The sequence below is a fragment of the Procambarus clarkii genome, chromosome 41 (genome assembly GCF_040958095.1).
Source record: "Procambarus clarkii isolate CNS0578487 chromosome 41, FALCON_Pclarkii_2.0, whole genome shotgun sequence".
NCBI classification, from domain to species: Eukaryota; Metazoa; Arthropoda; class Malacostraca; order Decapoda; family Cambaridae; genus Procambarus; species Procambarus clarkii.
The window spans coordinates 9,101,988-9,117,977 of record NC_091190.1 but is presented as its reverse complement, the minus strand read 5'-3'; the positions used below and the strand labels follow the sequence as shown (position 1 = coordinate 9,117,977).

Sequence of the window (15,990 nt, the reverse complement as noted above, 5' to 3'; positions counted from 1 at the left end):
GTGATAACAGCAGGATTGTTGTGATAATTAGCGCTGTGGGAGGAGTGATGTTGAGGAACGGAGGGAGATAGCATCGTTTACTGACTGTGTGGCCACCTGTTATTGTCTGCATTCACCATACCAGCTCAGTGGTTCTCTATGGTGAACACAAATGTAGATGCTTATATATAATGTGTGTATTAGTGTAATAACAGCAAAAGGATTATGTTGGGAGGAGCCATTTGGGTGACGGAGATGGTGTCATCTGCATGACTTGTCTAGCTGTGTAGAGGGTGGCCACTATGCTCTTTGGGCACCCTACAAGCTTAGGTGTACAGTTACGTGTGCATACAACATGTAGATACTTATATATAATGTGTGTATATAGTGTAATAACACTGAAAACAGTATTGTTGGGGGAGAAATTTTAGTGCGTGTGACCTTGAATGAGTGAGGGAGGCAGCCGTCAGCTGGCTGTGTGTAGCGACGACTCTTAGTGCCAGAACTAACTATATCAGCTTAGTTGTACAGTTGTGGTGAACAAAACATGTAGATACGTACATATAATGTCTGTATATAGTGAATAAAATAAAAAACAGGATGGTGGGAGGAGAAAGTGGGCGAGTGAGGCATTGTTGAGGGAGTGGCTGGCTGGTGTCTGGCGGTCACTCCTCGTTGCTTTTTGACTCATAATACCAACTTAGTGGTTCATTATGGTGAACAAAACATGTAGATACTTATATATACCATGTGTATAGAGTGTAATAACAGCGAAACTATTTGTTTATTGTTTTATGAACATAATAATTGAACCACTAATATGCCCACCATACTTTTGAGTATAGCGATGATTCACCCCTTTTATTATATAAATCTATCACACTGCACACTACTGAACAATATTACTGCAAAAAACTAGGAAAAATTAATCAGAGACATTGAAATAATTAGGTAATAATATCTTTGTGGCAACTCCCCCTGTCAGCTCGGGTGATGCTGACTGCCACTGACGACCACTCTGTCAACGCCCACATTTTGCCAGACTTCGTTGGCCTATTGAGGCCAAAATATGTCGCCTACGATTTTTATTTTTATTTTTCCCGTGCTCAAGGAACACAAATTAACATTATTAAAAGAAAATAATTTTTTAGAATTTTTTTTTCTTGTGCATAGGGGTTGTAAATGTCCTCAGGACCCCTTCGCAGCTTAATATTATCACTATCGCTCTCCCCACGAGAGCGCCGCAGACTTTGACGTCATGGACCCAATGTTGCGGGCGAGCGTGCGGCGATGCCTAAATGTGTATACTCGTTTCAGTTTTCTTACCTTAATTCTCGTGCTATGTCGTTCATTTTGGTATCATTGTGTTCGCAATTAAATTCCCTGCAGATGTATATGAATATAATGTCCAAAAGCCTGGCGAGACTCCCCACAGCAAACCCTAAAGACGGAAAAGTTACCTGTGAGCGCACAAAATCAGTAAAATGTTTATACTCGTTTCAGTTTTCTCGCCTTAATTCTTGTGCTACGTCGCTTGTTTTGGTATCATTGTGTTCGCAAATGACCTAATGGTGCGGGCGAGCGTGCGGCGATGCCTAAATGTGTATACTCGTTTCAGTTTTCTTACCTTAATTCTCGTGCTATGTCGTTCGTTTTGGTATCATTGTGTTCGCAATTAAATTCCCTGCAGATGTATATGCATATAATGTCCAAAAGCCTGGCGAGACTCCCCACAGCAAAGCCTAAAGACGGAAAAGTTACCTGTGAGCGCACAAAATCAGTAAAATGTTTATACTTGTTTCAGTTTTCTCACCTTAATTCTCGTACTACGTCGCTCGTTTTGGTATCATTGTGTTCGCAAATGAATTCCCTACAGGTGTATATGAATAAAATGTACAAAAGCCTGGCATGCCTCCCCGCAGGAAAGCCTAAAGTTACCTGTAAATGAGCACCAATTTGTACACTGCAACCTAATGTGTATACTCGTTCAGTTTGATAACATCAATTTTCATGTTACATCTTTCATTTTGGTATCAAATTGTTCGCGATAAAAAGGCGTGTATTTTAAAACTAGTCCCATAATAATAGAGCAATAACTGGAATTTTAACACTTTCCGGCTCTTGGCGAATGTAAAAAAAACAACCGTAAGTGCTCCCAGCGTTTTGCCACGTATGCGTAAAAACAAAAATGTGTATACTCTTTTTACTCTCATGACCTTAGTTCTCGAGCTACGTATTTCATTTTGGTACCAACGTGTTCGCAATAAAAGTCTCTAGAAGAACATCAGTAAAAAACCAGCGTTGAATGTAATGAAACGCCATTTTCTGGGTGAGACCCGGAGGCTCCCCGGAGCTTTACCGGCTGATATGCTAATGTCAGACTTTGGCATCAGTCATGTGTATGGAGTTCTAGGGCCTACCGGGGACCACGAGCCAGAACCTGGCCCCCTCAGAGAGGCAAGGGGAGCAATGGCCTATAGAAACCCCCGTGTGGTTGGAAGCATTCTATGTCTGCCATCGACCGGGTCAAGCATCCAGAAAGGTAAGCATTCCAAAACAAACCCCTATTCTGGTGAAAATTGCTACCTAAGCCGAACTAGTGAATAGAACTCTTCAACAGAAAACACGGAAACTAGTATGACGTCATACGTCACCGCGCCGCTGTCTGCGCAGCTCCCCCCTCCCCGGGAGGGGGAAGGGGGAGCCCCAGACCTCCCACGCCGGCTATCCACCCATCAGTTCTGAGGCTGGATGTCAAAACACGCGAAAAACGCCGACCGGAGGGAGGGAGGGTTGCCGGGGAGCCTCCGGGTCTCACCCAGAAAATGGCGTTTCATTACATTCAACGCTGGTTTTCTGGGGGGAGCCCCGTCGGCTCCCCGGAGCTAACTACCCACAGAGGAAGGTCAAAGGGACAAAACCGGGAGGCGGACACCACGCACCCCCCAAGGAGGCGAGACAACCGGCAGCAAACGCCAACCCAAGGCGCCACAGCCCCGAAAATCCCGGGAACAACACGAGAACCACGAGCAGCAAGGCCCCTGCACGAACACCAAAAATCCATGCCCGAAAGACTGCAAGGCCACGTCGCCCAGATGGCAGCGAGAGCAGCGAAGCCACGAACGCCACAGGCATGAGGGAAGAACACAGGCAGCTTAGCCACAAGAACACGGCTGACCACCCGGGACACCATCACCCGCGAACCGGGAAGAACAGAACCGGATCAACGCAAAACGCGCTCCGGACCCAAACGCCGTGGCACGCAAACAACAGCAGAGGGCCGCCACTGAACACAAAAACGACACACCCCCGGCCCGACCAACAAAGCACCAACAAACCCTGGACCCCTCCAGAATGCAGCAGCCCCACCCCGCGCCAGAAAAGATGGAGACTGCTGCCATCAAACAACCAAAACGCTAAAACCGAAGGAGCAAGAAAACACAGCGAACCGACCCCCAGAGGCAAAGGCCCAAAGGAAAGAGCCGACGAAAAAACACACCGGAACCGAAGGGGCACTACCAACCGAGGAGAAGACAGAGCACGCTGACCAGAGACCAGGATGGTGCAAGCGGCGCAAGAACAGGCCGGAGGTGAAATGACGCACAAGACAGCTGACTAACGGTGCAGAAGCAACACCAAGACCGAAAGCAAGCTGAAGCGGCTCCGCCTGCGCCGCACGAAAAGAGGCGACAGTATGTGGCAAAACGACGGCCCCCAACCCCCACTAGAAAACCAAGCCGAGAGTAAACCAAGCCAACAAGAAGGACCCACCGAAGAAGGGACAGGAAAAGGAAGGACCGCCAAAATACCCCATACTGCCGCCAAGAAGCACGCAGGTGGGACACCTACCACGAAGCCACCCGACCACCAACCGGAGGCGAGACCACGAGGCAGAACATAAGCAGCCCCGACAAGGCCCCCCCGAGCCCAGGAAAAAGGCGGAGCCGCGAGAAGATCTCGGGCGCGACCACCGAAACCCAGGCGGCACAAGGAGATGGAACGTCTGCCGAACAGAAAAACTCCGAAGCATGCAAGCCCGCCAGGAGTTCAGAAACGACGGGTCCGACGCGAGACATCGCAAGAACCCCCCCAAAAAAATAAAACAACAACAACAACCGGCAGGGCAAGCTAGGAAAACCAAAGAAGGCGGAAGGGTCGCCGCCAGAACAGGACCCGAACCAAGGGGCACGAACAACTGCAACAGACCGAGACAAAGAAGCACATCACAGGACACAGGCTGACCAACGCCTAAGAACACACGCAGAACATTCCTGCTGCAGAAGAGGCAGGAAGAAAGAGCAGAAGCACAAAAAAAAAAAAAAAAACCAGGAGAACAACCAGGGGTGGACAATCAGGCAGGGACAAAAACCCCACGCAATCCCCAGGCACAAAACGGCAGCAAAGCGCCACTCCACAACCGGACACAGGAACAAGGACACGCCACCGTGAAACACGGTACCAATGCTCACGTGCAGCAGCAGCAGCAACAGGCACCACTGCAACATGCAACATGTAAATAGCAACTCCCCTCTGCAAAGGCAGAGAACGGAGCAGGCAGACCCCAGACAGGGCCAACGGAGACACGACAAAACCCTGCAGGCCCAGAAACCTGCACCAGGCGACCGACGGCGGAGAAACCCCGTTCGATACCTGCTGGATGAGGTACTGGGAGCTCTTTTACACCTCAAGCCCGGCCCAAGGGCAGGCCAGACCGGCCAGAGGACGGCCCACCAGGCAGCTGCTAGGAGCAGTCCACCGGCCCACATACCCCCACAACCAGGACGGGCCGGAACTGCCATACGAAAACAGGCCAGTGCGCCCTGGAAGTCCACGGACGAACCAGCAAGAAGGCTTATGCTCGCAAGTAGGTCGTGTAACAAGCACAGACCACTGATGGTAATACAGTGTTCCCCAAAAGTGCCAATAGCACCACTGCACTCCACTGGTACTATCCCGCAAGTTCTACCAGATAGGCGGGACCCAAGAGCCAGAGCTCAAATCCTGCAAGCACAGCCAGGAGCCTCACCAGGTGAGTACAGAACCAACCCTACAACCCCCACACCTCACAACATTAAAAAAGGAGGGTCCCCTGAACGACTGTAGCATGGGTTGGACATGCACAGGAGGGGGACAGGAAGGGGTGATAAAGGGACAGTCACTGGTGTGCGAACGGTCTCAGTCGTACAAAATTATACCTAAATAAAGACAGGTATATGAACACCGCCGCATCCAGCGCCCGGCCAAAAGACGCCAGACCGCAGAAACTCACCTGGCGAATGGTGGCTCGAACTTGACACGACTCAACCGTGCCCAGAAGAACTTGGGAGCACCGCCAGGTGAAGACGCCAGAGCCGGACCCGCAGGAGAACAGGGAGAGGCGAAGGAGGCGGTCCACACCCATGACACAGAAAACCGCGGTGTCCTCCCCACAACTGGGAACCAGGACACCCCTGGCGCAAAGGGGCACATACCGCAGCCAGGGAGAAGAACGAGAGGCGAAGCACTGTAGCAAAAAAGGGCGCAAAACCCCAGCACTGAACCATCGCCCAGACCAAAACAAACTCCACGGCGCATGCGCATAACACGCTGGCCGAACCGCACACCCTCCCTGCGGGAAGGCGCCAGCCAGGACTATTGCACGAGAAAAAGAGCCAAAAGAGGAAGCAGGAACAAGAAAACCGGCCAAAGAAGCAAAGAGCCCAAAAAAAGGGAACCCAAACGGGCGACAAGTAGCCCAAACGGCCGACAAGTAGCCCAACCGGGCGACAAGTAGCCCAACCGGGCGACAAGTAGCCCAACAGGGCGACAAGTAGCCCAACAGGGCGACAAGTAGCCCAACAGGGCGACAAGTAGCCCAACAGGGCGACAAGTAGCCCAACAGGGCGACAAGTAGCCCAACAGGGCGACAAGTAGCCCAACAGGGCGACAAGTACTAGGAGCCGACAGACGTTCCAATAATGCGGGAAGTAGCGAAAAACCTTCCCGTACCCTCGAGAACACAGAAGCCAACACTAGTCCCGAAGGCACACGAAGGCGCAGGCGCACCCGAGATCAAAAGTCACGCAGAACCCCATCGAACGGGGAAACATGACAAAAACACCGTCCCAAAAAGCGGTGGAGGAAACATCCACCCACAGGACGGAACCAACCGACTCAAAGGCCAAGGAACCGAGCCCGGGGAGGGGCCGACGTCCAACAGCACGTACGGCGAGTGGGGAGGAAAAACCCCACTCCGCGTAACCACAAGCCCCGCCTAGAGGGGGATAAAACCCCCCACGGGGTCTAACGGGGCCAAGGCCCCCCAAGTCAGCCCCTCCCCAGCCCCGGGAACCTACACGACAGGCCCCGGGGCCGAGCCGTTCCCCCAAAGCCCCGGCCGTACCAGAAAACCGGGGCAGCCGTGAAAACACTAAGGAAGGGAGCCCACTGGCAGACTCATACAACACGGCTGGAGGAACAGGCCCAAATGCCCCCGTCACTACCCCGGAAGGGGAATTCCCCGAGACTGCCCGAGTCTCAACACCACCAAACACCCCGCCCTGAACCTACAGACGGTAAGGAACCGGATGCAGGCAGGAAGGGTGAACCAGGGGAAAAACGAAATACAACGGGGCAGCCCCGGGGCTCCCGGGGAGGAAACCACGAGAACGTTGCCACCACCAAGGCTCAAGTGCAACGCCCCTGCTGCCCGCACCCGCTTTGTTAGCACAACTGGGTAACCGAGCCACAACGAGCAACCAAACTCGCAGGACACCGGGTCGAAGGTGTCACCGACCCCACAGGCAGCAGACGGAGGCAAAACAGAGAGTCACCCAGAGACAAAAGGTGAGAGCAACCCTCAAACTCGCTGGAAGCGAGGGGGGGGCTCTGGGGTCACATCCATCGGACCCGCGCGCCCCCAGGGGTTTCCCAGGGTCCCGAGCGTTTACTTTAAGAGGACTCGCGCTCAGGTAATCCCAGGCAGGGTACTGCTAACCGGCACCCAAGCTACCAAACAACTTTCTAAGAGCTGAACCCCCGGGACGTGTACACTCACGGGGACCTAGCAGGGGGTACCACCAGAAATACTCAGAACACAAGGGACACAAGGGGCAAGAACGAAGGCAGACCCCCCCACCAGGTATATAAACAAAAGAAAAAGAAAACCCCGCAAGAGGACAGCGTACCCAAGCGGAACAGAGCCGGCCGCTATGATTGGTAAAGACAAGCTGCACAGTACCCCGCGCCCCACCAGTGCAAACACTGCCCCTTACTCTAAGGCGAACAAGGGAGACAGAACACCCGAGCACACAAAGAGCGGCCGAAAACCAAGCGGTAAACGGCCAAGCATGGGCAGGACCCAAGGAACTTGTGGAAGGTGGCCCCAAGCCCCAAGGGCAGTACTTACAGGGCACCTAGGGAAGGGAACCCTAGGCGCATGCAGCCCGAGTACTGAAGAATCACACCCGGCTCACGCACCACCTAGAAAACAGACACCACACTCTAGGTACAGTGCTGAAACAACCACTGGAGCCGGAGCACATAACCATTGCCTATAGCATCAGCCGAAGAACTGATGGGTGGATAGCCGGCGTGGGAGGTCTGGGGCTCCCCCTTCCCCCTCCCGGGGAGGGGGGAGCTGCGCAGACAGCGGCGCGGTGACGTATGACGTCATACTAGTTTCCGTGTTTTCTGTTGAAGAGTTCTATTCACTAGTTCGGCTTAGGTAGCAATTTTCACCAGAATAGGGGTTTGTTTTGGAATGCTTACCTTTCTGGATGCTTGACCCGGTCGATGGCAGACATAGAATGCTTCCAACCACACGGGGGTTTCTATAGGCCATTGCTCCCCTTGCCTCTCTGAGGGGGCCAGGTTCTGGCTCGTGGTCCCCGGTAGGCCCTAGAACTCCATACACATGACTGATGCCAAAGTCTGACATTAGCATATCAGCCGGTAAAGCTCCGGGGAGCCGACGGGGCTCCCCCCAGAAAAGTCACGAAACGTATAGGGATACCAGCACCAAATAAATAACTACGAAGATGACTCGCCGTGAGCGCCCAACAGCAACAAAATGTTTTTACTCTTGGGATCGTTATCACCTCCACACTTGTCCTACAGCGTTAATTTTGGTATCAATGGACTCGCAATGAAATTCCCAACACGGTGATATGAATATAATCGTAGAATAATGATTGCGGCCCGCCCGCAAGAGTGTGGGAAATGGTGAAATTGTTACCCGGTGTCGGTGACGGGACGACGCACGGCGCTTTGAAAGTTTATACTTATTTCATTCTCATGACATTATTATTCTATGTACGTCATTCATTTTTGTGTCAATGTGTTCGCAATAGAATGTTCTATGAGCCCGTAGGTAAAAAAGATCAACAAAGCGTAAGATAGAATAGCGCCAAATATAAAACAACGCTGGAACATATCAGTGAGAGTCAAACACACACGAAATGTTTTTACTTTTGTTATGTTTGTGAACCTTTCATGAACTTATTGTACCATGCAGCCTATTGGTGAGAAAGAGAGCCTCATGGCGCGCAGTTTGAAACAAACCCAAAGTAAATCGGATAAAAATTGAATTTTATACAAATATTTTAAAAGAGGACACAAGTTTATGTCCACTATGCTGGAGCGGGTAGGCGAAACAGGACGCCGGGGTGCGTCCTCATCCTGCGAAAGTGTTAACAAATATTTTAATTCTGGAAGCTCATCATCATAATCATTTATATCTTTCCAGTGTTCTGACATACATTTTTGTGTTACATCTTTCATTTGGTATCAAATTGTTCGCGACGTAAAGGCGCACATTTTAAAACTAGTCCCAACATAATAGCACAATAAATAGAATTTTAACATATATTTTAAATTTTTGACCAAAAACCTATTTACAACGGGGCCTTGACTTCCGATGCTAATCCGTTCCCAGAGACGGATCAAAAGTTGAAATATCGGAAGTCGAAGCGAATTTTCCCATTAGAAATAAAGGGATTTGAATTAATCCGTTCCCCACCCTCCAAAATATTAACATACAAATACATTTTATACTGATTACTGTACAATGTTTTTTCTAACTACAATACAGTACCAAAGTGACTCTTACCTTTATGGAGGGCTCTTGATAGCGTATGGAAGATGGTGTTGGGGGAGGAGGAGAGTTGTTACTGTTTGGAAGGGGAGTTCCCTTCCATTATCACATCAGGCAGTGATGTTTTCTCTGGGTACTCTCTCTCTCCTACGTTTTGGCTGAATACCACTAGGACCTGGTTGTGGTTCAGTTCTTGTTTCTCTCACTACAAATTTGTCAAGAGACATTTGTTTTTCCATTCGTTTTAACATTTGTCTGTAATGATGCACCACTTTAGCACCCATAATGTCCTTTTTCTTAGCTAGTATGGTGGATATCGTTGACTGAGATTTGTTGTACTGCCTAGCCAGTTCATCTACCTGCACACCATCTTCATATTTATGAATGATCTCTTGTTTCTGCTCTATGGTCATTCTTACATGGGATCTCATATGTTGAGCCTTACCACTGACTTTCCTGGGACTCATGGCATATTATATAATAATTACTTTAATGTTCAAAATGCAAAAAATCACCACAAAAGCGGAATTTCTTATAGGCGCGATCGTCACTAAGCGGGCAGCTGTAGTAAACTGAGGCAGGTCAGACCGCGTGACCGGGAACCACTCGCTCGGCCGACCCGAACGTGTACCAAAAAATATCGGATGTCGAGTCGCATTTTTCGATGAAATTTATATCGTAACTCGAAATTATCATAAGTAGGGGCAATCGTATGTCGAGGCGCCACTGTATAATCATATAAGTGTTCGGACATCAAGTTTCATGTTACATCTTTCATTTTGGTATCATATTGTGCGCATTCTAAAGGCGCTTATTTTGATACTATCCCGAGGTCGATTCGATAAAAAATGAATTTTATACAAATATTTTTTGTAGTGGACGCAAGTCCGGTCCAAAGCTAGGATTCAGGAAAAAAATAATGGATGAGAGTCTGGTCCAAAGTGACCGATAGTGCTAAGGGTTAACAAGATAATCAGTAGAGAAAAACAAGGTTCATAATAATAAATAAAATCTCACCCACCTGGATGGAATTATCGCCCGCTGCCCCTTCAAGTGTTCTCAATGGCCTTGATAATTGTAGAGGTATCTCTATGCTTGCATGGTGATAACTTACTCCATCAGGCTGTTGCTTGCAGCTACCCGGATGCCCATATATCCACTACAACTTGGCTGATCCAGCACTTCCTGTATAAAATACATTAAAGATTTCCCAGTACAGTACATGTTACCAGCAAGTACCTAAAACTTGGAAACCTCAACAATTCTAATAGATACTTTATTTAAATGATCATCCATGAGTATACAAAATCATGGTGTCTTTTATTTTTTAACCTATGCATTAATAAATAAGCATATTCCCCTACCGGCATGGCATCTGTGAATATTATATTTATGATATAACGTATCTTGTTGGCTCTTAATCCCTTAAGTCCCCATGGCAGACGTAATCCCACAAGCTAGAACCTGGCCCCCCCTCAGAGAGGCACAAGGAGCAATGGCTTATAGAAATGCACATGTGGTTTGAAGCATTCAGTGTCTGCCATCAACCGGGTCAGATACCCAGAAAGGTAAGCATCCCAAAATAAACCCCTTTTCTAGTTAAGAAATTGCTGAGAGCTGAACTAGTGGACAGAACTCCCCAAACAAAAACGAGCATGACGTTACTACGTCACTGCACCACAGTCTGCTCAGCTTCCCCCTCCCCGGGAGTGGAAAGAGGGAGCCCCAGACCCCTCGCACCGGCTACTCAAGACCCCAGTTCTGAGGCTGAAAATAAAAAACACGCGAAAAACCACCGACTAGAGGGTGGGAGGGTTGCCGGGGAGCCTCCGGGTCTCACCCAGAAAATGGAGTTTCATTATATTCAACGCTGGTTTTCTTGGGGGAGCCCCATCGGCACCCTGGAGCTACTTACCAAAAGACAGAAACAAGAGGAAACTTACCTGGGAGACGGTCGTTGCTCACTCCTCAAAGCGAAACTCCTCAAACCGAAGCTGAGACAACTGGCTGCAACCGTCAACCCAAAGCGACACAGGCCCAAGAAGGCCCAGGAACATTCACGAGGTAATGCACAGCCAGGACCCTGTTCGACCGCCAACATCAGCACCCGAATGTCAGCCCATGACATGTTGCCAAAGACGGTAGCAAGAGCAGGAAACTTACGAACGAACCGGATCAACCCAAAGTGCATCTCCGAACACAGAAGCCATGGCGCTTAAATAAAGGAGGGGAGCCGCAACCGGACGCAACACATAATGCACCCCCGGCCTGACCAACCAAGCATTAACAACCCAAGGACCCCTCCAGAGAGCAGCCGTCTCATTCTTTGCCAGAAAAGATGAAGACGGCTGCAAGTGAACAAACCTATTACAAGGACCAAAAGAGCAGAAATCCCTGCGCCGGAGGAGAGCACGAAGCTCTCCGACCCAACCCCCAGAGGCTAATGCCAACAAGAAAAAAGAGCCTTAGAAAAAATATCCTGGACCGAAGCGGCCACCACAAACCGAGGAGAAGAGAGAAAAGAAAGCACCCGATCCAAAGACCAGGATGGCTCAAGCAGCGCATGAGCAGGCCGGAGATGAAACAACGCACAAGACAGCTCGCTAAACGGCGCTGAAGTAACATCAATACCGAAAACAAGCTGCAGTGGCTCCACCAGCGCTGCACGATACAAGGCGACAGTATTCGGCATATGATGACGGTCCTGAAACAACCACGAGAGAAAGGACAAGACAACCCGAACCGAGAGCGAGAAATACCTACGAAGTGAGAGAAACGAAAGATCCGCCAGGAAACATTACACTGCCTGCTTGCTTGATACCTGCTTGATGGGGGTTCTGGGAGTTCTTCTACTCCCCAAGCCCGGCCCGAGGCCACGCTTGACGTGTGAGAGTTTGGTCCATCAGGCTGTTGCTTGGAGTGGCCCACAGGCCCACATACCCACCACAGACCGGTTGGTCCGGAACGTCTTTTAGAAAACAGTCTAGTTTTCTCTTGAAGATGTCCACGGTTGTTCCGGCAATATTTCTTATAGTCGCTGGGAGGACGCTGAACAGCCGCGGACCTCTGATGTTTATACAGTGTTCTCTGATTGTGCCTATTGCACCTCTGTTCTTCACTGGTTATCTTGAGGTTATCTTCAGATGATTTCGGGGCTTTAGTGTCCCTGCGGCCCGGTCCTCGACCAGGCCTCCACCCCCAGGAAGCAGCCCGTGACAGCTGACTAACACCCAGGTACCTATTTTACTGCTAGGTAACAGGGGCAAAGGGTGAAAGAAACTCTGCCTATTGTTTCTCGCCGGCGCCTGGGATCGAACCCAGGATCACAAGTCCCGCGTGCTATCCGCTCGGCCGACCGGTTCTATTCTGCATTTTCTTCCATATCGTTCACTCCAGTACGTTGTTATTTTACTGTGCAGATTTGGGACCTGCCCCTCCAGTATTTTCCATGTGTATATTATTTGGTATCTCTCTCATCTCCTTTCTAATGAATACATTTGGAGAGCTTTGAGATGATCCAAATATTTTAGGTGTTTTATCTCGTCCATGCATGCCATATATGTTCTCTGTATTCCCTCTATTTGAGCAATCTCTCCTGCTCTGAAGGGGAAAGTGAGTACTGAGCATTACTCGAGACGGGACAACACAAGTGACTTGAAGAGTACAACCATTGTGATGGGTCCCTGGATTTGAAAGCTCTCGAATCAATATGCATCCCGGAGGTCCAGGGACACCATCCAAACACCCGGCTCCAACAGAAGCCAGACTTGGGACAGAGTGGTCATCCGAAAGAAGGGGCAACGAACCCAGGGTTTTAGATGGGACTAGTCCAGAATGAACTGCAGGTCCACACAGTTCCGTTTCGGGACTGGGAACAGACGGGAATCTCATCTGATAAACATCGTCGTTTCGTCCATGCCCAAGCGCACCCACTCCAACATGACCCGACAGAGCGCAGGAGAAGAGGCCTGCGCTGCGAGCCCCCAAACCCCCCCCCCCCCAAGGACGCATTGACACCCAACGCCACCACAGGCCGTCGGAAATAACTCGAAAAGCCCACAAATCGTGGGACCAGGAGTGAGCGACCAGAGCAAGCCTCCCCCCCAATGCCCGGTCAATGGGACGAACTGTGAAAGGACCGACGCCCTGTACGAGAGCCTGAGCTCCACACAGAGCAAACACCGTGCCGACCAAACAAAGATGGGTCCGAAGACGGCGCCGACTTCGAAACTGACACCAGTGGCTTACCAAGATGAACAGAACCCCAAGTCCTGGCACAACCCCTCAGGGAAGGCCCCCCGCGGGACCCGCGGAGAATCAGTAAGTCAGACATCGGACGACAGCTAGTTAAGGCCGCGTGCAGATACTGCGTTACTGCAGAATCAGCAAACAGCAAGGGACAAAAAGGCAAAGACATTCTAAGAGCCAAATCCCAAGCAGATTCCAAGGAGGAAGCCAGCACCGCCTGCCAACATGCGAGCCGGGAGGCATAAAACAGTGACACCTCATTCCGCAGAATCGGCGCAAACAGTTTCAACAAGACAGACGACGAACGAGCTGCCGAGCCCAAGGCACTAGACCTAGGAATGGCCCCAAGCGCCTCCACATCCTCCTCAAACCAGTCGGCAGACAGCTCCAGGGGGGAAAAGAAACGCAAGGCTGAAGCCAACAGGCCACGAGCATGCAAGTCCTCAGCAACCAGCGCAGTTGAAAGGGAGGGAACCTGCATGTGAAGCTGCACAACACCCACATCCCGAGGAAGGGCAGGAGCAAACTTAGCACTCCATTAACACTTTTGCACTCTTGTAACGGCCCTGGTGTCCAGAATTTTTCTCTTGAGTCAGAGTCGGTGATGCGAGTGGCGTCCAAATTTTAAAATATGTTAAAAATTTTAATTTTATCCAATCAATCTGAGAGTAGTTTTAAAATGAGCGCCTTTAGAGTGCACACAATTTGATACCCAAATGAAAGATGTAACATGAAAATTGATGTCAGAACACTGGAAAGATTATAAATACGTTTTTGGTCCTAATTTTAAAATATTTGTTAAAATTCTATTTATTGTGCTATTTTTATGGGACTAGTTTTAAAATGCACGTCTTTAGATTGTGAATAATTTGATACCAAAATGAACAATGTAACACGACAATTGATGCCAGAACACTGGAATAAATAATTTTGTGATGATGTGCATCCAAAATTTAAAATATTTGTTAAAATTCCATTTATTGCTCTAATATTATGGGTCTACTGTAGAAACTCGATTATCCAGGATTCGAACATCCGGAAAACACCCTTATATGGCCAAAATCGTGACCGGATAAAGTTATCTCAATATCCAACCAAAATGTCCGTGGGAGCCGGATAAAAGCTGATTTAGCCGGATAAAAGCTGATTTAGCCGGATAAAAGCTGATTTAGCCGGATAAAAAATCGGAGCCGGTTAACTTGCTCTCGATGTTACACTATCCGGACAGTCAGCCGGATAAGCATTGAATTGTTCGGATATGAAAGCCATGGGGTGGGCCGTATTGTATTAATCCATCTGGCTGTGGCTCGAGGCGCATGGTGGAGGAGGGGGTGGGGTGGATGGGTGGTGTCAGGAGGGTGGGAAGGGAGCGTTGGGAGGGACCACCTGGGTACAGGAATTACAATTAATTTGTAAATTAATTGCGCCCTGCTCAGGGGACACCTGAGCAGGGCGCGGAGTCGGGGACGCCTGAGCAGGGCGTGGAGTCGGGGACCCCTGAGCGAAGCGCGGAGTCGGGGACCCCTGAGCAGAGCGCAGTGTCAACGGCGCCGGAGCAGATCGCGGTGTCACAGGCCCCGGAGCAGAGCACAGTGTCGGGGACGCCGCAGCAGAGTGCGGTCCCTGGCAAAGGGAAACAAACAAAACAAGGCCCCAAAATCTGCTGGTATTACAAATGGGCTACCTGTAAGCATGGGGAATCGGGAAGAACAAATGGAACATGTAAATACGATCACCCTAGAAAGTGCAGAAACCTCCTCAATACAGGTAAATGCACCAAAAGCTGTGAATTCTTTCACCCAGAAATTTGCAAGAACTCTTTGGACAGGAAAGAGTGCTTCAATGCTGAATGTCCAGCTTTTCATATAAGAGGTACCAGGCGAATAAAACCGACAGACTTCCACTATGAAAACAGCCACTACTCCATCGACCAGGATAATTTTTTAGCAAGTGGAGGAGAAGAATGGCTAAAAATGACCAAACTCTACCATCAACTCGGTCAAATGCTAGAGAGGACGCAAACACAGTGGCCTCCTTACCAGAGCCTCAGATATTAACACCAAGTAAAGCATCCAGCACTTCCACTAACACGATAACATCATTTATATCTGCCAACATCCAGGGTATAAAAACACGCAAATCCAACAAAGTTCACTTTATAGATGGTCTCCTTCATCAGGCAAATGCAGTGTTTGCAGCCCTAACGAAAACTCACACAAAGGACTACCTTGATGGTGAAATATGGATCTCAGAGTACAATCTTTTCAGATGTGATAGGAAACACCGGCTTCAGGGTGGGGTCAGCCTCTACATCAAAGACACACTCATCTGTACTGAGCTGCTAAACACCTCAAATGATATGGTGGAAGTGCTGATAGTCAAAATAGAGATCCTAAATGTAGTTGTTGTCCTTGTATATAAGTCACCGGAGGCAAACCCTCAGCAGTTTAAAGACCAACTAATGAAAATAGAACACTGCTTGGAAAACCTCACAAATCCAGCTCCGAACATCATCCTGCTTGGGGACTTCAACCTACGGCACCTGAAATGGAAGCACCTGGCTAATACAGTAATATCAGAAAGAATACCAGGAAGTAGCCTAAATGAACAGGCACATGCAAATGACCTGCTACGGATGTGCGATAGGCTTGCCTTAAACCAGCAAATAGTAGAACCAACTAGGAAGGAGA

At 49.5% G+C, this 15,990-nt stretch overlaps 1 protein-coding gene across 2 annotated transcripts in view; it reads right to left on the bottom strand.

Moving 5' to 3' along the window:
• Positions 1-15,990, bottom strand: part of LOC123761012 (zinc finger protein OZF-like) — an 87,562-nt gene that overhangs the window by 16,290 nt on the left and 55,282 nt on the right. For both annotated transcript variants that reach the window (XM_069339327.1, XM_045746826.2), the window contains exon 2: positions 10,074-10,237. The gene's annotated coding sequence lies outside the window, so the exon portion shown is untranslated. The remainder of the gene's footprint in view (positions 1-10,073; positions 10,238-15,990) is intronic.